The sequence below is a fragment of the Pleurodeles waltl genome, chromosome 9, assembly GCF_031143425.1.
Source record: "Pleurodeles waltl isolate 20211129_DDA chromosome 9, aPleWal1.hap1.20221129, whole genome shotgun sequence".
NCBI lineage: Eukaryota > Metazoa > Chordata > Amphibia > Caudata > Salamandridae > Pleurodeles > Pleurodeles waltl.
In genome coordinates this window covers 337108823-337132937 of record NC_090448.1, presented here as the reverse complement: position 1 = coordinate 337132937, position 24115 = coordinate 337108823, and the positions used below count along the sequence as shown (strand labels likewise).

The following is a 24115-nucleotide window of genomic DNA, read 5'->3' as shown; positions in this document are numbered from 1 at the left end:
GTAGCACACACGCATTCACAACACACAACATACACGCGCGACTCACACCCACATACAAAACCAGACACACCCCCACAAACACACACACACAACACCCCTCACCCCCATCTCCTGTCGGAGAACCTGACTTACCTGCTTGCAGGGGGTCCTCCGGCCGGAGACGGGACACAGCGTTGCTGCCAGCAGCAGCATCTGCCAGCAAAACACCACCAGGCCGTATCATGGATCATGATGCGGTAGGCAGTGTTTTGCTGGCATGGCACTGCTGCTGGCAGCAGCGCCACCTTAACGCCGTCCGCCGTCATGACCGTCGACGGAATACCACCAGCCCTCTGGCGGTATTCCGTCTACGGTCATAATGCGGTTGGCGGCAGTTAGCCCCAGCGACGGTATGTTGGCGGCCGTCGCCATGGCGGTAGGCGGACATTTATCGCCAGTGTAATAATGAGGCCCTAACTCTTTAGCTAACTAAATTCAATTAAATACATTTACCAACTCCAATGTGAAAGTCTATTGTGTATCTATTTGTCCTCTCTTAATATTTCCACTAGACTTGCTGTATACACGGATAAATTAGTACTCTGAGCACTCATGCTTTATTCCTGGTAGAGCCACTTCTCATTACTAACAAACTGTTTTTGTTCTGATGCAAGAAATTCATCTGGAAGTCGAAGCTATATCACCTTTTCTAGACACTGAGAAAGCCTTCCACTCTCTACAGTGGTCATTCTTGCATGCAATATTAGAACCCATAAGCCTGAATAGATATATTATTGGTCTAGTCAAACTGCTATATTCAAATTCCCATGGCAGAGTGCAACTTAACAACACTATACCCTTGGGGCCGTCTCACACAGCAAACCCCCCTGTGGCAGGGGAGGCAGCTGTTGGAGGTCTCAACATTAGAGGGATTCCGGAAGTGGAATATTATTGGGATATCTACCCTTGGGGACGTTTGGGTTGGGACACACATGCGGTCCTTCGGGGAGATCCAGGAGGCCTACTCACTACACCAAACCCAATTCCACAAGTATCTACAGCTCAGACATGCACTGCTGGTACATGTTCGACCAGGAACTAGTCTCCCGGAGTGTAGCCCCATGGAAGCAAAGATCTTGTCGGGAGGCCTGGGTGGGAAGGGAATCTCCCAAATTTACCGCTCCTTAATGACTAACACTACCCCCTCTCTTGATGGGTTGCGTAGGAAGTGGGAGGTGTGGTTGGGCCCCATGGAGGAGGAGGACTGGAGGGACGCATTGATGGCCCCTAGGACCCTGACCATATCATCCAGATTTAGAGTGCTCCAGGCCCTTTATCTGCATATGGCATACCTTACCCCGGAGAGACTTTTTAAAGCAGGCCTCAGACCATCCCCCGACTGCCCCCGCTGTTCCTCACCTAACGCTGACTTTTTCCACATGGTATGGGCTTGCCCAGTCATAGCAACTCACTGGACGACAGTCAGGGGAGGTGTTGAGGGTCCTGCAATCGAGGTTGGAAGTGGCTCCATTGCCGCTCCTTTTGGGGGCTAAGGGGGTGACGGGGCTGAGAAGAGCAGGCCGTACCTTCTTAGGTGTGGCCTGCCTGGTGGCCAAAAGAGACATTATGGTGGAATGGAAAACCAAAGCAGCACTCGCAATTGCCAAATGGAGAGGGGGCGTGGACAGGTGCGCGCAATGTGAAAAACTGATATATGAAGCCAGGGGATTGCTTAAACAAATACGGCAAGATTTGGGGGAGGTGGGGTGATGTGTAGAGTGGGTGGCATATCAGAGGGCGGGGCCTTCATGGGTGCCAATATATATATATATATATATATATATATATATATATAGATGGACTTGGCAATTGGTGGCAGCTGTGGGCCGTTCAGATCACCCATCGCAGGGGCCCAGGACCCACTTGACATGATACCAATGTTATACGTAAGCAGGTTGTTGCTATATCGGCCGGCCCCAGGTGGTGACAATGCTCATGTACTCAATGATTGTAGAGGCCCTTGGGGCAAATGTTACATTACAGCCGTCCCCAGACACGTTTCTATGTTTTATTATTTATTTTGTGTCCGTTATTATGTACCCCTTGTTCTAAGTACTTTCTTTAACTTGTGCAAAATCAATAAAAACCTTTATAAAAAACAAAAACAAAAAAAAAAACAACACTATACCCTTAGTCTTCCCAATAAGCAGAGGCACTCACCATAGGTGCCCATTCTCTTCCTTTTTTTCCACCTTAGTGCTAGAGCCTCTAGCGCCCAAACTTCCACAGTACCACTCACTAAGAGGCATGTTTCCCCACTAGGTGTGTATTGCTTTCACTTTACACAGATGAAATTCTGTTTTTTGGCAAGTGTTCTAATGATGATCTAACTCTACTAATACGCAAGAGTATTACATTTGGAGGGAATTCTGGGCTCACAAATAATTGGGTAAAAAAATAACTCTTTCCCATGACCACTTGTACTAATAGGTCAAAACTGGAATTTCATTTAAGGTTGTGTAGCTCCTCGGTTAAATATTTGGGCATACTTGTCATTTTCTGCAATGAAAGACTTATGAGTGATAACTATGACCCTGTAATAAACAGGTTGAAATCTAAGATTGGGACATAGATTAAACTGCCATTTTCAATGGTAGGACGGATTGTGATCATAAAAATTGTAGTTCTGCCTAAATTCCTTTACCTCTTTATAAACATCCCAATTCCCCTCAATGTAATATTTTGTAATGATCTTATATCCCTTCTTACAATACTTATTCGGGCTGGAAAGCAGCTTAGACTCAAGTGGGATATCTTAACTAGAGCTCTTGATAAAGATGGCCTGGGAGTACCAAATTTTCAAAGATATCATTTAGCTGCACAAGCCCATTTTTCAGTTCAATGGGTAAAGGCAGACTCTCACTTACCACAGTTAATAATAGAAAGACCAAGTACAATTAGGCACTTTGAATACCATATTATGGGCCTCATTCCAGGGTGGAGGCCGGCTGAAGCACCGCCAACATGTTGGCAGTGCTTCAGTTAGTATTCCGACCGCGGCTTTGAAGCTGCGGTCGCCCAGCCGGGTCCGGCGGTTTTCCGCCGGATTTCCCCCGGCTGGGGGAATCCTCCATGGGGATTCCGACCCCCTTCCTGCCAGCCTGTTTCTGGCGGTTTTCACCGTCAGAAACAGGATGGCGGGAACGGGTGTCGTGGGGCCCATGGGGGCCCCTGCACTGCCCATGCCACTGGCATGGGCAGTGCAGGGGCCCCCTAACAGGGCCCCATACAGATTTTCACTGTCTGCTTAGCAGACAGTGAAAATCGCGACGGGTGCAACTGCACCCGTCGCACCCCTGCAACTCCGCCGGCTCCATTCAGAGCCGGCTTCCTCGTTGCAGGTCCTTTCCCGCTGGGCCGGCAGGCGCTCTTTTGGCGGTCGTCCGCCGGCCCAGCGGGAAAGCCAGAATGGCATCCGCGGTCTTCTGACCGCGGAGCGGCCATTTGGCGGTTCCCGTTTGGCTGGCGGCACCCGCCGCCAGCCAAACTTGGAATGAGGCCCTATGTGTTACAAAACCTAGACCATCCAATACAATACATACAGTTAGGTGTATGCACTGAACATGGTGAACCCTGGCCTGTAAAGCAGGACTTGATATTCTATTCTCTCCTGATATTGTCCATGTACGCAACCTGCTGCTTCCACCCACATTAAAACCTACAGTGATGACTTCACTTTTGAAAAGATCAATTAGTCAGTTTGGACATATGTTACATATGGTAAACATGCATCTCTTACTAAAATAAATCATTATTCAGGTGTGTAATCTCTCGAACATGAAAGTTTCATAGTTGTTCCTTCCCAGAAATTCCTTAATTACAGTTCATGTGGAAAAATATACTGTTCACTAAAGGAGTGCGATAGTTGCACTCATGGTTCCAAGCTTTCAAGTTTATTAGTCTTCTGAAACCCAGGTCACTCAAATCCAGGTCCTTCACAATCACTTCAATGTTGTCAGGCTTGATGCAGTGGAAAAATGAGTTTTATAAATGGGTTTGGCAAGATGAAAAGGCAAACCTATTGCATTGTAAATGTTTTTCTAAAAAGAACAAGGACCAGCCAGTTCTTATTCTTGCATCTTAATGTTTTGTAAGGAATCTTTTCAGCTAGCCTGATTTCCAGTGGGTGAAGCCAGTTTCATAGACAATTTGAAAGATTCAGGAGAGTGCCCAAATTGCTATTCGTTGACGTATTGCACTCTAAAAGAGCCTGAGAAGGAATGGGCTAATATACCAATAATGGTTAATATCTTCCACAACTCCTGCAGCAAAATTTTAAAGCCGGCTAAGGCTCCTCCTTCCAGGTGACATTATATCCTATGGAACTCGTAATACGGCTGGTGGTATATCCGTCACTTTACCGCCACTTTTGGGATGGATTAACACCTTCTCCAAAGTTGTAATAACCCCCTATGTCTTTTTTGAGGAGCAGAATAAGGTTGAGCTGTAAAAGTTAAATCTAGGGAGAACTAGCACTTGCACCCTGAAACAGAAGTCTACTGAAAAGACGTGCTTCCTCACTTAAATTTGTGAACTGGGTGCTTGAGAGTCTGATAGCTGGCAAGGACGAAGAGATTATCCCAGTAACAATTATGATGCTCTTGTGACATATCCCACTAAGGTAAGCCCTGGTAGGCAGTGCCTCTTGGAGATTGTATTCTTGGCTTCCTGGTAAGTGGGGTACTGCACAGGGCACAGTATCAGGAGTCTGGGGGGTTGGTGATCCTTATACTATCTGTAGGAAGTTGGCTCTGTATATACCATCTCAAAGTGGGGGATAGTGTGCACAGAGTCCAAGAGTTTCCCTTAGAGGTTGATAGTGGCAAAAGTAGATAAAACGAATGCTCTATTTTGTGGTAGTGTGGTCGAGCAGTAAGCTTATCAGAGGGTAGTGTTAAGCATTTGTTGTACACACACAGGCAATACATGAGGAACACACCCTCGAAGACTTAACTCTAGGCCAATAGGTTTTTATACAGACAAATATATTTTCTTAATTTATTTCTAGAACCTCAAGAGTCACATTTTTGGTAAGTACATAAATTGTAAGATACTTCACACAGGTAAGTATAGAACTTTGATTTAAAACATTAGTACACACAGTTTTGGTTAAAATGGCATTAAGCTATTTTTAAAGTGGACTCTGCAAAAATCAACAGTTCATCGGGGGTAAGTAATAGATAGTTTTTCAGGTAAGTAAAGCACTTACACAGTCAGTCTCCAGGGCAACCCCAAAGCCACAGCATCAGCAACACAGAGCCGGTCAGGTGCAAAGGTCAAAGGAGGGCCCAAAACACAAAGGTGCCTATGGAGAACAGGGGTGCTCCAGTTCCAGTCTTCTAGCAGGCAAGTACCTGCGTCCTCAGGGAGCAAACCAGGAGGGTATTGTAGAGCACTGGGAGGTGGGACACATAAGCACACAAAACACACCCTCAGCGGCACCGGAGCGGCCGGGTGCAGTGTGCAAAGTAGGTGTCGAGTTTTGTATTGAAAACAATGGAGGGACCTGGGGGTCACTCTGATGATGCAGCCAGGGCAAAGTGGGGCTTCTCGGGCCAGCCACCGACTGGGCTAGGATGAGGGCCGCCTGCTGGTCACTTCTGCACTGGTAGGTGGTTCCTCTCGGTCCTGGGGGCTGCGGGTGCAGTGCTTGGTCCAGGCGTCGGGTTCCTTTGTTACTAGGCAGTCGCGGTCAGGTGGATCCTCTCTGCAGGCATCGCTGTGGGGGTGCAGGGAGGTCGACTCAGGGTGTCCACGTCATTGGAGTCGCCAGGGAGTCCTCTCTGCAGTGTTGGTTTCTCCAAACTCGAGCCGGGAGCGTCGGGTGCAGAGTGTGAAGACTCACGCTTCTGGCGGGAAGTGAGAGTCTCTTTACATTGGTTTCTTGTTGCTGTTTTGCAGTTGTTTCTGGACAGAGCCACTGTCCTTGGGAGGTTCTTGGTCCTTTAGGTGCAGGTCAGTCCTCTGAGTCCTCAGAGGTTGCTGGTCCCGCTGGATGCGTCACTGTGCAGGTTCTTTGAGTCTGGAGACAGGCCGGAGGGGCTGAGGCCAAGTCAGTGGTTGTCTCTGTCGTCTCTGTGGGGCATTCAGGTCAGCAGTCCTTCTACTGTCTTCAGTTTGCAGGAATCTGATTACCTGGGTTCAGGGTCACCCCTAAATACTGAATTTAGGGTTGTGTTTAGCTCTGGGGGGGCAGTAGCCAATTAGCTCTTGCCTTTTGTGTGCAATTTCTGGTATGAGCCCAGTATTGGATTATCCCTGCAATCAAGCTTAGGAACCAAGTCAGTGATCGTTGGAGGTTTAGTTTCTTCCTGGACATTTTTGACACCTTTTTACCCCTTTGGGTAACACCCTTTCTCCAATCCTTTTTACATAGTAATGATTCAACCTCCTCTGTTAGGTTGTCAATTTCCTCAGTTGTGCAGTTTTAAGTTTACCTTTGTGAATCCTTTGGATCCTTAGACTTCAGGTCTAAACTTGGACTTAGGGTGTAAGTTTACCTTTGTGAATTGGGCCATTAGACATCAGGTCTAAACTTAAACTCCAGGACTATTTTCCTGCTTTGCTTAAATAACATGGAAGGTAAGAGGGAGTAACTAAGGTGCATTCATATGTATGATAGGAGGTCCTCATGTGTGCACAGATTTTCTCCAGCGTTTTCTTGAACCAGAAGAGTGCAAGATCACAGGGGCTTGACGTGCAAATAACATGCACTTTTGTTTTCTTCTGAGTAACACTTATTCTTTACCAAAGTTAAAATGCTAGCATGACTATTGAGTAATGCAATCTTCAAATGATGCTTGACTTGGATGCACAACAGTGTAAGAATCCGAAGAAACTGTTAAAGCAGACTCTTTTGTCTGATGCTTCTTCCTCTGCATACACAGAAAGCCACAATTTTCACAGGGTAAACTTCTCCAGCACTATTAATTCTTCAATACACAAATAACAAATGTGCATATACAGTCATAATTTAATCGGCAAATAGTTTTACCGCAGGAAGAGCAGATCATCTCAGAACTCTGTTGCTTCTTGGAAAGATGTTACAGTTGTGAGTACTAATCTAAACAAAGATGTAAATACATGTTTGATTCTCAGAGGCCAACCTGCGGATAGTAGAAGAGCTTAGTAGTGTATGTGGCAGATCACCAGAGCTAATCTGTACTCTATAGGAACAGCAGGAAAGAAAAGAGGCTGATAGGCAACCAAGTTTAGAGACTGAGTGAATTGGAGGCTGACAAGGGTTCGTTATACAGGTCAAGGAGTTCTGTCACCCTGCAGTAGGTTCTCCTTCATATTGGCAAATGCCTGCATGCACATATGCAGTGGTACCTGGCTCAGCTATCATCAGTGGTTTAATGCAAAATGAAGGCCTCTCTGCAGAAGGTGATGAGGTGCCCCAAGTATTCATTATTTCATGGATATTCATTTGCCTTGGGATGAAAGGAGACTCTTTGAAGTATAGTATTAGGGGGCCCTAAGCGTGGGGGGGACACCCTGCCCTGCTGTGGCTGAAGGAGTCTGCGTTAAAGCCCAGGCATCAAGTTACACTTATTGGCAGTAGAAGGAGTAGCATGGAGGCAGGAAACCGGCTGCTGGCCTCAAGCTCCTCCTCCTTGAGCTGACACAATATTTGCAGCGAGAAGGAGGCTACTGTAGTTCAGGTGTTGCCCAAGTAAGATGTATTTTTGCCACCTTTCTCTGCCTTTATAAACTTTAGTCTGTAAATGAACTTTCACAAGACCAAGTTGAGTAATAACTGGCCCACTCAATCGGAGACATTTATAAAATCAAGTTAAAGTATTGACTATATAGATGCTGGTTGGTTTAGCTTGGTGTCTTTTGCTAGACGATCATAGGTTTACCTTTTTAACTGGTGACTGCTCTGAAAGGTGGGCAATATATCTTCCATACTCATGGCTTACTTATTAATGTAGACTTTTTCAGATTAATCAGTGCAGTTGGTCTATGCAGATGCATTGTGGTAATTCTCCCAGGGTTTGGCAGCAGGAATAGAGATGCCTCCAAGATGGTTATTGTAGATGAGGTAGAGACCAGAAGCATAATGTGACGTTTTGCCCGTACAATAATAGATTGCTCAGCCAGGTGAATGCAAAATGCTTTATCAAACAAGTAGGCTTATGATCTTTGTTGGTTGATTACCTCTTGTGTGACTGCCTCAGTGCTATGGAATAATTTGCCATCCTCGGTTCAGTAGCCTGGGGCACTGGATAGGTAGCCTGTATCTGCTCTCAAAATGTAAAGAAGCTTACGTTTTCACTTTTGCCTATGAAGTGTATTCTGTTTTTATTTGTTTGATAAGAGGAATACCTACTAGTTGTTACGTTGCAATATAGTTGCTTTTTCATCTACAAAGCTAGAACTGCTTTGCTAATTATGTAAACATTTACATCTCCCCTTAATTCTGTTAATTTAGCAAAGTCTGCATTGAATTTAAATAATATTCTCACCGCATAAGACCTATGTTCCCTAAATTGCCTCCTAGCGAGTGGTAATTCACCTGCCAAGCCTCCCTGAAAGCCTCATGAAGTTATTTCAATTTTAAGAACACTGGAAAGAGAATTTGAATCCTCATTAATCATTTCCCAGATGTCACTCTCTTCACTTACGTACTTTACATAATATAATTCATCCAAGACACTTGCTATTGCTTTTAAATCTACATCATTTTGTGCTTAACCAGGTACTTGCTGGTTTTTGTTATATGGCATTAATATTATCAGCAGTGACTGCGGTTTTTGCAGTGCTGCATATGTTATAGAGGTGCACTGATATACTGGCTATGCTCTTTGTGCTTGGCTAGTCTAGATGTTGTTTTGGCACCTGGTAGATTGAAGATGCTTGTTTATTATATTCTAAGAGTGCCTATTGAGTTATTTTTATTGCAAACTTTATTTATAACGCTGGGTGCTTTGGAGTGCTTTACTTAGGCATCATCGCTGTTTTCCTCTGAACATCTGAATGAATTGAGACACAGACTTTCAATGCTGATTGCTGATGGTTGTTACTTATGCTAACTGAGCCAATTATATAACTGTTTTTTCCTAAGGTCGGCTTAGGTGTTTGAGGTCCATAGTAGAAGAATGTCAGATTTGTTGTAATAGAGTAGTAACATGATTATGCGCTTCTTAATTCATAAGAGACTGGTGAATGATAATAGTGTGTGAATTCCCACAAAAGTACTTGTTGCAGGCATTCACAACCTGCCAGGGATAACCACACCTTGTATTGCTGAGGGGCACCTTTAATCCTTCCCCTTGAGCATGATTTACAGGTGTGTAGACCTCCTGAAATAGCATACCGCCTGTCAAGACTTTACCTGGGGGGTGGCATTAAAACAACGTGATTTTACAAGGTGATTCTTCCTCAGTTTCAGGCAGATTCTGGTCTCCTAGTTTTAAAAACTTTTATAAACTTTGTAATTTGTTTATGCCTTCCTGTGGGTGTCATGTGTAAACGATGTTGCAAAAAGATATTAGTGCCATCACCAATGCTGCAATTTTTTATCCGGTCATTGTTTGGGGATGCAAGAGGTCTTTACCAAGTGATGACTGCTGTATATTGATGCCACTGAACACAGCATTGACTTGGGTAACTAAACAGAGCTTCAAGTTGAATCGGAATTCCAGGTTGCTTGCTTTTCCCATACATTGATAACTAAGAAAATAGCCAAACATTTGCAACTTATTTTATACACTGGATGTAAAAATAAATAGATACTAGTGATATATTGAATGTTTGCTAAAGAGTGCAAAAGCTGTAGGAACAGTCAAGTAAGTTAAGCAAAATCTATGGTTCCCCACATGCCACCGTGTCAGATGAAGAGCACAGTACTGTGATGACAGAGTCAGGAATGGCAGAAAGATAATATGCTTTCATTAGCAGAGCAAAGTCAAAAAGTATAAAAGAACAGAGACACAAAAGAGTGAAACATAGAAGGAGGCTGATAAAAGAAATCCATTCCAAATCAGTTGAAAGCCGTGCTAAAACATTTTTTTAATTTTTTTAAATGGCATCATAGAGGAGAACTTTTTATAAGCACAGTCAGACCATTTAATCAAAAACTTCCAGCAAGTCCAAGAGGACGAACACACTTGGGTCTCTTTGGTAAAGAAAGGTAAAGAAGAAAGTAACTGGTCAAATAATTATTCAAGAGTGCAGCCACCGACCTTTGGAAAAGGTCAGAACGCAGGTAGGTCTCTTACTATGTTGGGTTTTCTAAATTAGAGCAAAGGTATCAGGCTCCGGTATTGCGGACTTGCTGAAAGCCTCTGCCGTTCCTAAATGCATGTGCTGATGAACAAGATGCATATATCACCAGACACAGAAATCGGGAGAGAAATAGGAAAAGGAGAGAGAGAGAAAGTCCAAACTGGATCCTACACTCCAATGTTTTTTCAAGGAAGGGCGCCAAACTGAATATTACAATAATTCATGGATCTGACCAGCTGCAAGACAGATAAAATACAGAAAGTATATTATACCATTCCTTTGTTATTGAATAGAAAAAATCTTATGACTCTTACATTCAGGGAGGTGAGGGACTGACAAAAGGAACATCACACTGTCTACCCTAAATGGGGAAAGCAGTGTATTGCCCTTTCTCCAACTGTCTGTACTCTGTTGGTAGCTTTCCAATAATGGAGCCAGCAGTGGTGCAGTCGAAAACAAGTTGACGCCCCTCCCGACGTTAAGTAGGTCTGGTGGCACCATCAGCTTGGTGGACACAGGTACTCACTCAAACTATAAATCTCCCCTCTAGTTAGGTCCTGCCTCTGATGGCTCGGAAATGACCCCAACCCAGGAAATGAATACACATCAGTCAGTGATGGTTAGTGGTCTAGTTTTCCTGTCTCAGCTTCCATCAACCCAATCTCATAATTTACAGCCCCGCACGTCTGGCATCTCACCGGTGAACACTGTGGGGGTCCAACATTCACTGAATGCTTGCTGTCTGTGGAACCTGTCGGTCTGCGATGGTAACTCGTTGATTTGCAGTTCTTGGTACCAGCTCCTTTCATCAGATGCCTCTTGTGACTTGCACTATTGAAATTATGTGATTGGCACCTAAATGCACATCTGAGCAGTATGAGTTATATGTGATATGCAGTGTATCATATGTTCTGTTGGGTCTTGACATGACTGGGTACAGTTAGGGACAACAGGATAGCCAGCCATCATGCACATATGTGCATGAGTGTTGTTCTGTCTGTTTATTTCCCTTGCATTTGTTTCTCTTTTATCCTGATGGCTAGTGCTATGTTGGTCAGGTGTGTGGTGTTCTGCCAAATGTGTTTAGGTTATATGTTGCAATCATCTTATTGTATTGTGCTGTTTATAGCAGCTTTATAGCCAACTATATACAGACCTGCCAGCTCAAGTGGGCCAACACGTCACACAGTTTGAACACTGTTTTTATAAACATCCAGGGAAGAGACACTATCACAATCAGCACAGTCCTGAACACATGAGGGCTTTGTAACTTAACCAGGACATGAGAGGCAGCCCCATATACATTTGTTTCTTTTGGAGGGCTGAGTAGGTAAGGCAGCTCAGGTAATGCTGCAGATCCAAAGCCTTACACCGTGCCAGAGCCCCACCCTCTCCTAACCTCTTAAATGGCATTGTAGGGAAAATATACTGTTTAGCCTTAAGGACTTTTTCAATTAGGGACTCATGATAGGGCTAGAGACTTAAGGTTAGTTGGTGATCTATGCTAATGTGGTCCAAAGCTAAGGTAAAGCAAATAATATCTGAAAACGATGTATTTTTATTGGTGGAAAATGATGATCTGAAAGCAAATCTCTTTAGAACAGCCAAAAGAGCACAACTGATCTGCAGCACAGGATATGGGGAAGAAGCACTCCTTGGCCTAAAGAGTTGGCTGAGAACTTGTATGGTGGTCCAAAGTTATTTATGTAAGTGCAGGGGCACCCATATGCCTGAGAAGTAGCACAGTTTGTGGATTAGAACTCAGCATGTCAGGAATCTTACGTTTTATTTGGTGCTCAATCGCCTTGACAATCAAGGCAACCTACTTTTATTGTTTCATGCTCAGCGACTTCACACTGGATGCACACGCTCAAACAAGGGGACTGGGGAGAAGGAATCGGGCTTAATAAGAAGGACTAAAAAGACTACTGATGATGGAAGCAAGTTACTCAGGATCATACCTGTACACTTTTTTAATATGCTGTACTGCGCTATCGTACCCTGCCCTAAAGACCGCAGTTGTGTCATTGAGAAGCTAAACTTTCCCAGAACAGAAGAAACAGACAATACTTGTGTTTCCACACTTCAATAACAAGATGACATGCCACTACTTTGAAGCAAAGATGTCGGTAAAACCATATTCGCCAGTGTTTAGATCACATAATTTGATAACACGTTGGATTTGCAATATAGTGTTCAAGTAGTGTTTGAACATAATTGTGTTTTGTATTTAAAAATCAGATGCACTAATGGAGACACTGCTGGAGAGCAAAAGGCCTGACTTTCTGCCCCCGGTCAGGGGCAGATTGGAGGTGTTTTCAGACCACCAGGGAGTAGATTTGTAGGGTGGGAGCAGCCCCTCGCAATGGGCTAGTGCTCCCTGCTACCCCCAGGTCCAAATGTCTTTCTACACCCCCAGGGTATATTGGTGGTTGTTGCCTCGAATCTGTCCCGGGGGAGGGGGCATGAAGACCACTGGAAACTAGAGAGGATTTTTTTAGGCGAAATGGGGGGGGGCTAGCCTGGCTAGACTTTGGGCCTAACCCAAGCCCTCAAATGACCCAGAACAGTATTTCTGATGGATACAACTACCTGTGGATTCCTCACCTAATGATTCCTCGCCTAATGAATACCCCTTTGCGCCAGCATTCGACGGAAATCTTCTTCCTAGCTTCTGCACGTCGACGAGGACGTCACATTCGCCCACTCGACGCAGTCTGACGTCATACAGGCAATAAGAAGTCCTCGCCGACGTCAGTTCCCTTTTTTCCGTGCCATTCGAAACGGTTATCTTCGAGGGAGCTACTGTTGCCGTTCGACGGTTACAGTGTGTTTTTTTGCTGAGTGTTTTTTCTCTGGGGTTACTATGTCTCAGAGGAAGTCTGGTTTTAAGCCCTGTCGAGAATGTGGGGGCAAAATGTCGGTTACTGACCCACATTCGTACTGTTTGTGGTGTTTAAGTTCCGACCATGATGTGGCCAGGTGTGATTCATGTCAATACATGAATCCGAAAGCCCTGAAGGAGCGAGAGGCCAAACTTTTTATGGCAAAGTTGAAGAGAAAGGAGAAGAGGCACCATAGAAAATCCTCCTTGCCGAAGTCTCATCGACGTCATCGAGACTCCCGGCGCCGTCGGGAATCACGGCGCCGGTCGAGTAAGGAGAGGTCCCGGTCGAGGTCGCCATCGACTCGACGTCGAAAGACTTGGGAGGTCAGTCCCACAGTCACTCCTCATCCTTCGACGCCGTTGCCTTCTCCAGCTTCGCCGTCTTCGCCTGGGCAGCCGCCTTCAGTATTTGAGGTGCCACAGCCTCAAGTGTTCTCACCGACGTCGCGGACGTCGAGGCCGGCGTCGGAGTCGCCTTCAATCCAGGCACCCCAGTATCCGGCTTTCCCGGCCCCTGGAGCCGATAATACCGCATTTTTAAATGCGATGTTTTCCATCTTCAAGCAGATGGCTCCAGGTGGTGCTCCGACTGGGCCTTCGGGTCCGTTGGCTTTCAGTTTGGGTGCTCTGGCGCCGCTGCGACCAGCACCCTTCATGCCCTTTCTCCCCTTGGGGAACGTGGGCTCGGCGCCGGTGTCGGCTCCGGTGGCTCCAGAGGTTTCGGCTCCGGAGATTTCAGCTTCATCGGCTTCGGCGTTTTGGCCAGTGACACTGGCAGGGCCTTCTGCAACTCCGAGGCAGACTTCTCTTCATCCGACTCCTGGCTCGGCGTCGAAGCTACCTGTGGCGCCTGACCCGGCGTCGGACGGATCCGATGATCGGCGTCGTTCCTCGACATCTGCAGACGCCATGTCGACACCGAGAATTGAGGAAAGGCTACATTTGAGGAGACGTGCTCTCCGTCTCTTGGAGGAACAAGAGTATCAGAGGGTCCTGGAGGAAGGAGAAATTGAGGACTCTGGCGAGGGTCTACATGGACTGGACACAGCTAGTGGCCTTGATACTTCCCCTGAGTGGGACTTGTCATCTCCAGGGGAGTATACTGAGGAGGCGGCCACTTTTCATGCTGTGATAAGGAAGGCAGCTAACTTCCTGGAACTGCCTTTGCCGGTAGCTGAGGCGAAACAAAATCTGTTGACTAAGGTTTTACATCCGGCCTCTACATCAGCAGAACCTCTTTTGCCATTTAACGAGGCGCTGCTAGAACCTGTATTGGAGGTCTGGAAGAAGCCGGTATCTTCCTCGGCTGTCAATAGGTCTGTGGCCAGGAGGTATCGGGCTGCACCAACTGACCCTGGCTTTCTTTCCAGACACCCTACGCCTGAAAGCTTGGTGGTCCAGGCTTCCTGTTCTACAGGATCTGCGCCTGGATCTTTTCCATCAGTGCCGGCGGACAGGGACTCCAAAAAGATGGATATGCAGTCAAAGAAAGTGTTCTCGTCATGTAGCATGGCGTTAAAGTCCACCAACGCTACGTGTATTTTGGGGAGGTACATTTATGCTCTGATGGACGAGATAACCTCTTCGACTTCCTCAAGGACTTTTGAATCTCGTGTCAGAAGCTCAAGCTGCTGCAACCCAGGTTATCCAATCTGGGTTGGATACAACTGACTCGGTGGCCAGAGCGATGGGCACGGCTGTGGTTGCGAGAAGACAGGCTTGGCTTCGCAACTCAGGGTTCTCTTCGGATGTGCAGTCGACCCTGTTGGACCTCCCTTTTGATGGGGACAAGCTCTTTGGTGCCAAGGCGGATTCGGCTTTGGAGAGGTTTAAGGAGAGCAGGGCCACGGCCAAGTCGTTAGGACTGCAAGCCACTTCTTCTGCCTCCTCCAGATTTTTTAGGAGGTTTCGCAGATTTGGTCGTGGCTCATCCTCCTCTTCCTTTCGGGGGAGATTCCAACAGCCTACCTCCTCTCTCACCTATAGATCATTTAGAGGGAGGGGTAGGGTCCGTACCAGGGGAGCCTCTCAGCAGCATTCTGCCTCTTTCTCATCCTCTGGAGGGGTGCAGCAGGGGAAGCAGCCTTAGGCTGCCACCAATTCCCACTCACTCCTCTCCTGTAGGGGGAAGGTTACTGTATTTTCTTCACAAGTGGGAGGTCATCACATCAGACGCCTGGGTTACCAGCATTGTGGGAAAAGGCTACACCCTTCCCTTTCGGGAGTTCCCACCCCCCATCCCATCTTATTGTTTAGCAGATCACCTCCGGTTGTTAGAACAGGAGGTTCAAGTCCTCCTTTTAAAAGGCGCGGTGGAGTTGGTTCCAGAGCAGGAAAAGGGTCAAGGTTGTTATTCCAGGTACTTCCTGATTCCCAAAAAGGATGGTCGGTTGAGACCAATCCTGGACCTGAGGATTTTGAATTGGTTCCTCAAACAGGAAAAGTTCAAGATGCTGACCCTAGCTCAGGTGCTTTTGGCGTTGAACAAGGGAGATTGGATGGTGTCTGTCGACTTGCAGGATGCTTATTTTCATATCCCGATACTCAAGTCGCACAGGAAGTATCTCCGGTTTGTGGTAGGGTCGCAGCACTATCAGTTTGCGGTCCTCCTGTTTGGTCTTACTTCAGCACCTCGAGTCTTCACGAAGGTGATGTCGGTGGTTGCGGCAGAGCTCAGAAGGAAGGGGATAGCAGTATTCCCTTACTTGGACGACTGGTTGATCAAAGCCAAGTCCCCGGAGCTTGTGCTGCATCATCTGCATTCGACAACTCCGTTGTTGTTCGACCTGGGTTTTTCGGTGAACGTGCCCAAATCTCACCTAGAGCTCTCTCAACGCCTTCTGTTCATAGGAGCAGTACTGGATACAACATTGGATCGAGCCTTTCCTCCGCCTCAGCGGATTCAAGACATTCAGGCGTTGGTTCCAATGTTTCAAGGTGGAGCGGTCATTCCAGTCCTCAAGGTCCTTCGTCTGTTCGGTCTGTTTGACTCCTGCATACTGTTGGTCACGCATGCTCGCTGGCACATGAGGGCTCTTCAGTGGTGCCTACGAAGGCAGTGGTCTCAACACAAAGGAGATCTCGAAGGTTCTGTCAAGATCTCCAGAGATGCTGCCAGGGATTTGAAGTGGTGGATTGCGGATGACAATCTTTCCCCGGGGAAGGCCATTCATGCAGCCTCCACCAGTGACCACGGTCATAACGGATGCTTCCACTCTAGGGTGGGGAGCTCATCTGGGGGATCTGGAGATCAAAGGTCTTTGGTCTCCAAAGGAACAGATGTTTCATATCAATCTGTTAGAGTTACGGGCTGTACGTCTGGCTCTCAAGGCCTTCCTCCCATCCCTTCGCGGTCAGTCGGTTCAGGTCCTCACAGACAATACTACCGCGATGTGGTATATAAACAAACAGGGAGGAGTGGGTCGTACCTTCTCTGCAGAGAAGCTCTTCGGGAATGGTCCTGGGCAAAGGACCATCAGATTTGCTTGGCAGCAAATCATCTGGCCGGAGTCTTGAATGTACGTGCGGACAGTCTCAGTCACCATTTCTTGGCCGACCACGAGTGGCGTCTCCATCCAGATCAAGTCTGTCTAATCTTCCAGATGTGGGGGTTTCCCCAGATAGATCTGTTTGCCACCCGGGAGAACTCGCACTGCCCGTTATTCTGCAGCCTCCAGTATCCGGTGCAAGGAGCGTTGGGGGACGTGTTTCAGAGAACCTGGTGCAACCAATTGCTTTACGCGTTTCCCCCCATACCCTTGATTCCTCGAGTGTTGAGGAAAATTCGCCAAGACCGGGCCCAAGTCATCTTAATAGCTCCAGATTGGCCAAGGAGGGTATGGTACACGGACCTTTTCCAACTCTCACTGTGCCCTCCGCTCCGTCTCCCTCTCAGGGCAGACCTCCTCTCGCAGTCGCAGGTTTTACACCCCCACCTCCAGAGTCTGCACCTTCATGCCTGGAGATTGAACGGGGCAACCTGAGTTCTTTCTCTCTCCCGCCTGATGTAGTGGATGTTATCTTAGCGGCCAGACGACACTCCACTAAATCTATCTACGCTAATAGGTGGTCTAAGTTTGTGGTATGGTGTGGAGAGAGGCAGATTGATCCCTTACGTGCTCACTTGTCAGATGTTTTATCTTTTGCTTTGTCTTTAGCACAGAGGGGTTGTGCAGTTGCTACTGTTAAAGGTTACTTGTCTGCTTTGTCAGCCTTCATTTGTCTTCCCGACCAGCCTTCGTTATTTAAATCTCCTATAGTACTTAGATTCTTAAAGGGCCTTATGAATAAATTTCCTCCAAATCCTTTCGTTATGCCTCAATGGGATTTGTCCTTGGTCCTAACTTTCCTTATGGGGTCCCCTTTTGAGCCTATGCATTCTTGCCCCTTAAGGTTGTTAGTTCTTAAAACAGTCTTCCTGGTGGCTATAACATCCGCAAGGAGAGTGAGTGAGTTGCAGGCTTTATTGGTAAAACCCCCTTATACAACTTTTTATGGGGATAAGGTGGTGTTGAGGACCAAGGCTGCTTTCCTTCCGAAGGTTGTTTCACCCTTTCATTTGGCCCAGACGATTACTCTGTCCATGTTCTATCCTCCGCCTCATCCTTCAAAGGAAGAAGAGAGACTACACCGCTTGGACCCAAAGAGGGCGTTAAGCTTTTACATAGACAGGACGAAGGATTTGAGGCTGGAGGATCAGCTTTTCATCGGATACGTGGGCAAGAGGAGAGGAAAGGCAGTCCACAAGAGAACACTCCCCAGGTGTGTTGTTCTTTGCATTAAAATGTGTTATTCTTTAGCAAAGAAGGATCCTCCTGATGGTATTAGAGCTCATTCCACCAGAGCTAAGTCGGCCACTTCGGCCTTGGCCAGAGGTGTTCCTGTGGTCGACATCTGCAAGGCCGCAACTTGGTCGTCCCTTCACACTTTTGCGAAACATTACTGCTTGGACTCTGAGGTCAGAAGGGACGGCCATTTTGCACGGTCAGTGCCGCAGGATTTCTTGGTTTGACCATTCAGGCACCCACCACCGGGCGCGGTACTGCTTTGGGACTCTATTCATTAGGTGAGGAATCCACAGGTAGTTGTATCCATCAGAAGAACGAGTTACTTACCTTCGGTAACGACTTTTCTGGTGGATACATCAGCTACCTGTGGATTCCTCACGGTACCACCCGCCTCCCCGTTGCCTGTTTGGTCTCACCAAGTAATTCTTGAGTGTGCTCCTCTTGGTTTTGAGGACTGGTATAGATTATGTATATATGTGCATGTGTATATATTTATATGTATATATATATATATATATATATATATATATATATATATATATATATATATATTTATGTTTAGTGTATATATTTATTTATTTATTCTTTAAAAAAAATATATATATATATATATATTAAATTAGTAGTCCATCTTCTCGCAATGATGTGTTGTTTACAATGTCATGAAATATTGCTTTTGTCTTTCATCTCATTGGATTATTGTTCTCAGGCACGTAAAAATTGTTGGTACTGACGTCGGCACGTCGGCGAGGACTTCTTATTGCCTGTATGACGTCAGACGGCGTCGCGTGGGGGAATGTGACGTCCTCGTCGACGTGCAGAAGCTAGGAAGAAGATTTCCGTCGAATGCTGGCGCAAAGGGGTATTCATTAGGTGAGGAATCATTAGGTGAGGAATCCACAGGTAGCTAATGTATCCACCAGAAAAGTAGTTACTGAAGGTAAGTAACTTGTTCTTCTGCCCCATCGAGGGGGCAGATAAGAGGTCTTTAACTCCAATGTGTCCTGGTGGGAGGGGCCAGAAAGCCCACTAGACACCAGGGAGTTTTTTATTGCTACAAGATGCGGGATGGTCTGCTCACCTGTCCACATATCGGGCCTAGCCTCCACCTCAAAAATTACCCCAATAGCCTTTCTACCCCCCTGGGGACTAAAGTAGCCCCATCTCTTTGGTAAGAAGGGACATTTTGATTTTGGATGTTAGGCTAAGTCTGGGCTAAGTCTCAATATCGTCTAACTTGTATGCTGAATGGCTGCACTTTTCGGGCTCAGGTCAGCTGCCATCTGGGGAAATCTACCAAAACCAGATATTTCTGAAAACTAAACATCTGGAGGGATCCCAGGTGGTATGACTTGCATGGATCCCATAAAGTTTACTTACCCACAATGTCCTACTACCTTGCCTAAAATTGCACATTTACCTTGCATTTCTGTTACATAAACGTCACAAATCCACAAACTTACTACCACCCAGCCTTCCCCCACTTGTCCAGATAAAAATGCTATCACACTTGTGTGACTTGGCTTAGTGCCTCTGACAGGCACAAATCAAACCAGGGTCAATGAGAGTCGCTCAGCGAGACTTCAACTGACTATGTTTGATGCTTGCGTGTCAAACTCTTTCTTCCTGTATTGGTCTCAGCACATCATGGTTGTTAAGATCAAGAGTTTATCTGTACGGTTTAGTTTAATTAGCTAGTCAAATCTTATGAGGTTTCACGTAGAAGTGTTCCTATTTATAGGGTTTGGTGGTTCATGTTGTTATGATGGGAGTGTCACTAGCATGGTTTTACAGATGTGCACCTGTGCGCTGAGTTAACTCAACTGTAGTTTTCACTGGTATCTGGAATTGTTTGAGGCCCACACACTCAGCAGTCGGGCATGCTTGGCTAGGCCTAGGCTGTGTGAAAGTTTCTGAGATCCAGAGCATAGTTGTCTAGGACACAGAACTACTGTCTGATCTTTAGTAACAACAGGTCTTTTTTCTGTTCTTTAAAAGTGAGAGGCCTACCGGCCTCACACTGGTGGATTTCTGCTACCATCATGGGCCCAGACCCTGCATTGACATCCCTGAGTGAATGGTGTATGCACCTTAAATGTATATGGGGAAAGGTAGTGTGACCCCCAGGCTGAATGCAAGCGTGTTACACTGAGGCCAGTGAGATTAGTTGTGGATCCCCCTTGGTAAAGCATTACACGAGCCAGAGAATGATTGACGGCCTACACAGATTAGCGCCAGTGTATTGCAGTCATTCCTGAGCTTTGAGTTTAGTATCATACAGTAAGGACTAGGAGGACTGAGAGAGAGATGCTTCATTTATGAAGGATTTACCTTTTTGCAGAGGCTTGGTGATTGTCTCTTCCTGGTCACCACTATCTGTCTTGATGAAGGATGTGGGGATGTTGAGATGTCGAGCTCTTTTGCTGTGCAGATGGAATCAACCCGGCTACTCCCAAAGGCTGTCAAGTACAAGGTCATTGTATGTGATTGTGCTCATGTTTTGGGTGCTGCAGTTTGAGGCACCTATAATTATGGAATCAGAATTCCCCTGCCCTGGGTTCCAAACTTCGTGCTGACTGAAAAGGTGGTACTCTGCAGTGTACCAGAGAAATTCCTGAGATGAAGGACTAATGTTGCCGAGAGCCAGCCTTCCAGAGGAAGATAACTTCAGGGGGAGACTGGTCAGAGGAACCCAGCCGCTGTTGTGCCTGGGTGGAAAGCACCACAGCAAAATATGAACATTCAATGTGGAGCTAAAGTTACTTTTGCTTTAGAAAATGGGTCTCAGGTGGTAAAGTGACATATGAGTGATAGCTGTTTGCTGCTCTGAGATGGCTGAGAAGATTTCTAGACCCTTAAAGCTGTCTGCTGGGACCACTTTACTTGTGCATTTGCTATGGGTAACTTGACTACATGAAAACCTGAGTATTGCTTGATAGTTACGTTTCTTCATTTCATTATCAAAATCACCCTAAAATCTCCCATTTTATCTTTTAGTACATAGACCCTACAAAAAGTTTTATTTAGGGCAGGTTCCATCTTGGAAAAATACCACATGGACGAACTATAGGAACAGGCATGATCAGAATAGTAGAGATGGTATTTCCCGGGAAGAGTTTGGTGAAAGAAAACGTGTATCTGCATGATTATTTAAATCCGTAGGTAAGGTTTTCATTTCAGGGGAAAGCAATAGATCCTAAGGTAACTGCGTAGAATATATTGAATTTTAGGTCATGCATGGTAGTATTTGGCTGCAAGCCTTTTTAATTGAATCGTAGCAGAGGGGAGGTTAAAGAGACCCTTACCTACAAAACTGATCTGACTTTGTGTAGGAATTAGGTAGGCCAATCGATAACTACAAAACGCAGCTAGAGTTCATATACTGTAAGACAGGAGTGTAAATCTAGCTCACTTGAAAAATATTTTTGAAAACATGCTACCGAACAATCCGATATTATCATAAGAACCCGGTACTTTTGAGTATCTTTTCAGGAGCTCCATTTACAAATCTCATAGGCCTCCCTTGCATGTTTACTTTTCACGGCATTACTTTCTCCTAAATTGAATGTCATAGGAGTACGAAAAGCAGTCAGTTATGCATATTTTGAAATTAGTAGGCATTACAACGTTCACAAGTAGCTAACAAACACTAATTGCCTGTTAAGGTGACTATAGCGGGCTGCCTCATAAAAGTCACTTCGAGCAAGACATTCTCCATTTTGGAAAAAACGGTGGGGCGTGGTAGGAGGAATTTTTACGAAGTTACAACACTCCACTCTGACCACTTTTGCATTATGTTTTCTCTCTTCCTCTCTCTCTGATACACTCGAAGGACTACGACGCACTAAAGAAACTTCTGCCTACAATAGAATCTGTTACCCACAATGGAACCGCAGGACGCACGGCATTGCGGTGTGAAGGCTACACACAGTTTGTCTGTGCTTCTGTTTTCATCCTAAATACCTCTTTGGAAAACCCTTTGCTGCATACATTCCATTCTTAGGCTGGAACATTACTTCCTGGGACTGCATCACTGCATCGAGTAGCTGATGATTCGTGTTACTGTCTCAGGGAGCCCAGCTCGAGTCCACAGTCCGTGTCCAGTGGCAGAACACTGCTCAGTTATTCCGAGGGAGACTCTATTATTGTAGATCTCTTAGCATGAGGTAACAAACTAGTTTCTCTCCTTCTCAATGTAATCAGACTTTTGAATTTCATTTCCTACAGCTAAATTAGATTACCCCACTCTTTTTAAGTGAGGAGGCTCCATATAATTGGGAGTCATTTGTGGACCCCAAATTTTAGAATTACCGTCTAAAATTCAAAATGGTGCCTGCAGCCATTGTGCCAGGGAATATTGTGCCAATATTATTTGTTTCACCCTTACACTTTCACATCAAATATTACTTTTACAGCAGTTCTACCCGAGAACCAATAATTTTAGATCCAGAGGCACACCTGAATATAAATGAGGAATAAACAGTGCACGTAAAGATATTAATGCCGAGTTTCATTGTGAAGTCAAGATGTTCCTTATCCCAGATGGACCTCTAGTCGGCATGCGCAGGAAGGTTTCTATTTTGGTACCATTTTGAGGAGTCCAGCAGGATATCTCAATAAACTTCGGAATTTACAAGGGGATATGATCCATGCTTTAATGATTACTGTACAGATATTACAGTTTTTTCAGAGGGATTTTCTAGAGTGGTTTCTTCTGTAAATACTTTTCAATCATTTTATAATCGGTGGTTTGTAGCTCGCATTTCAGGCAGGTGATGATGGTATTAGTGATTCTGAAGGCAGATACATTTTGCTTCTTCCAAAATCTATGAACAATACACAGGTTGAGAAAATCATTGGATGAACTGAAATGAGTTTTTGCAGGAATTATTAACTTTGCACCAGCATGGTTAATGCCTTTTTTTAAATTACCTATTTGGCACTAAAGCCTTTGCTAATATTTACATTCATATGACGTTAATCTCTCTGCATATAATAGTGTGAATACTTACTGGTTTTAATTTTGTATCTGGACGTGTATGCCTGTTTCCCCTTGGTATATATGTTTCTGTACATTTTTCATATATATTTTTTTGCTTGACATTAGGTTTGAAGATTGAGAAACAGCAGATAGCATGATGTGCATTTTCACAACAGAAAGATTTAATGTAATTGTTTAATGATTTGCCGATATTGGTCCCGTTAAGACGCAGTCTTTGGGTAGCGCTTGCTTTCCCTCAGGCGTGCTTTCTATTTCTATGTAATTTAAGCACGTTTTATTTCGCTATCTGTTTTAATTCTATCTTTTACTCCTATCAATTGCTTTCAGGTGTAATATTTTTCTGTGGTGATGAAAACTATATCCACTTGTAATTCGTGTTCAGTGGGTGTTCAGGGAGCATGTGTTTACTCTTTTCTTGACATATATAGTTTTCACGTTGAAACATGTTAACATGGCCAGCACTGTGGAGCAGAAGAAATTAGAATAAAAATACCTGAATGCTACTTGAGTACTCTTTGGGGAACTGTTTTAGGAATTGATAAGTGTTTGACCTGTCCTCTACGGGTGAGGTGTACGCGACAAGAATGGTCGATTCATACAGTGAAATATTTGTGTGAATATTTTATTAAATACAGCCAATAATGCGGGGATTACTACAATATATTAATCACAAAGTAGTAGTCATGCACTCAGTGTAGTGGTGGTGCACCATGAAAGACAGCATCCTACAGTGATTTAGTGATTATGTATTTTTTGTTACTGCTACTTATAGTGACTTCAAAGCTACAATTGTATTTTAACCATCAAGCTTAAAATACAATTACTTGTTACATGGACTCTTCATTCTTGCTCCAGCACTTGATTTAGACCATTAACATTTTAGAGACGTGGCCTGCCGGTGGATAAACCATATCTAGTTTTTGGGAAAGACTCATCACCTAAAAACGTGCTGGAACGCCTGTTTAAAGATACCCTTTGTGGGTGGGTATGCCGTGTGCTACATCAGAACAATAGGAGAGTGTTTCCTCCCAAAGTTCAGTTGCTATCGCTTATGGTCTGCACAGTATTGATGGGACGGTAACTTAAACAGTGGACACAAAAACTACCAGAGTATGACATAATGTAGAAAAGTGACTCTGATCTCGAAAAAATGTGTTTATTGTGGAC

At 45.2% G+C, this 24115-nt stretch overlaps 1 protein-coding gene across 1 annotated transcript in view; it reads left to right on the top strand.

Moving 5' to 3' along the window:
• BSN (bassoon presynaptic cytomatrix protein) overlaps positions 1-24115 on the top strand; it is a 984265-nt gene that overhangs the window by 300370 nt on the left and 659780 nt on the right. The window lies entirely within an intron of this gene.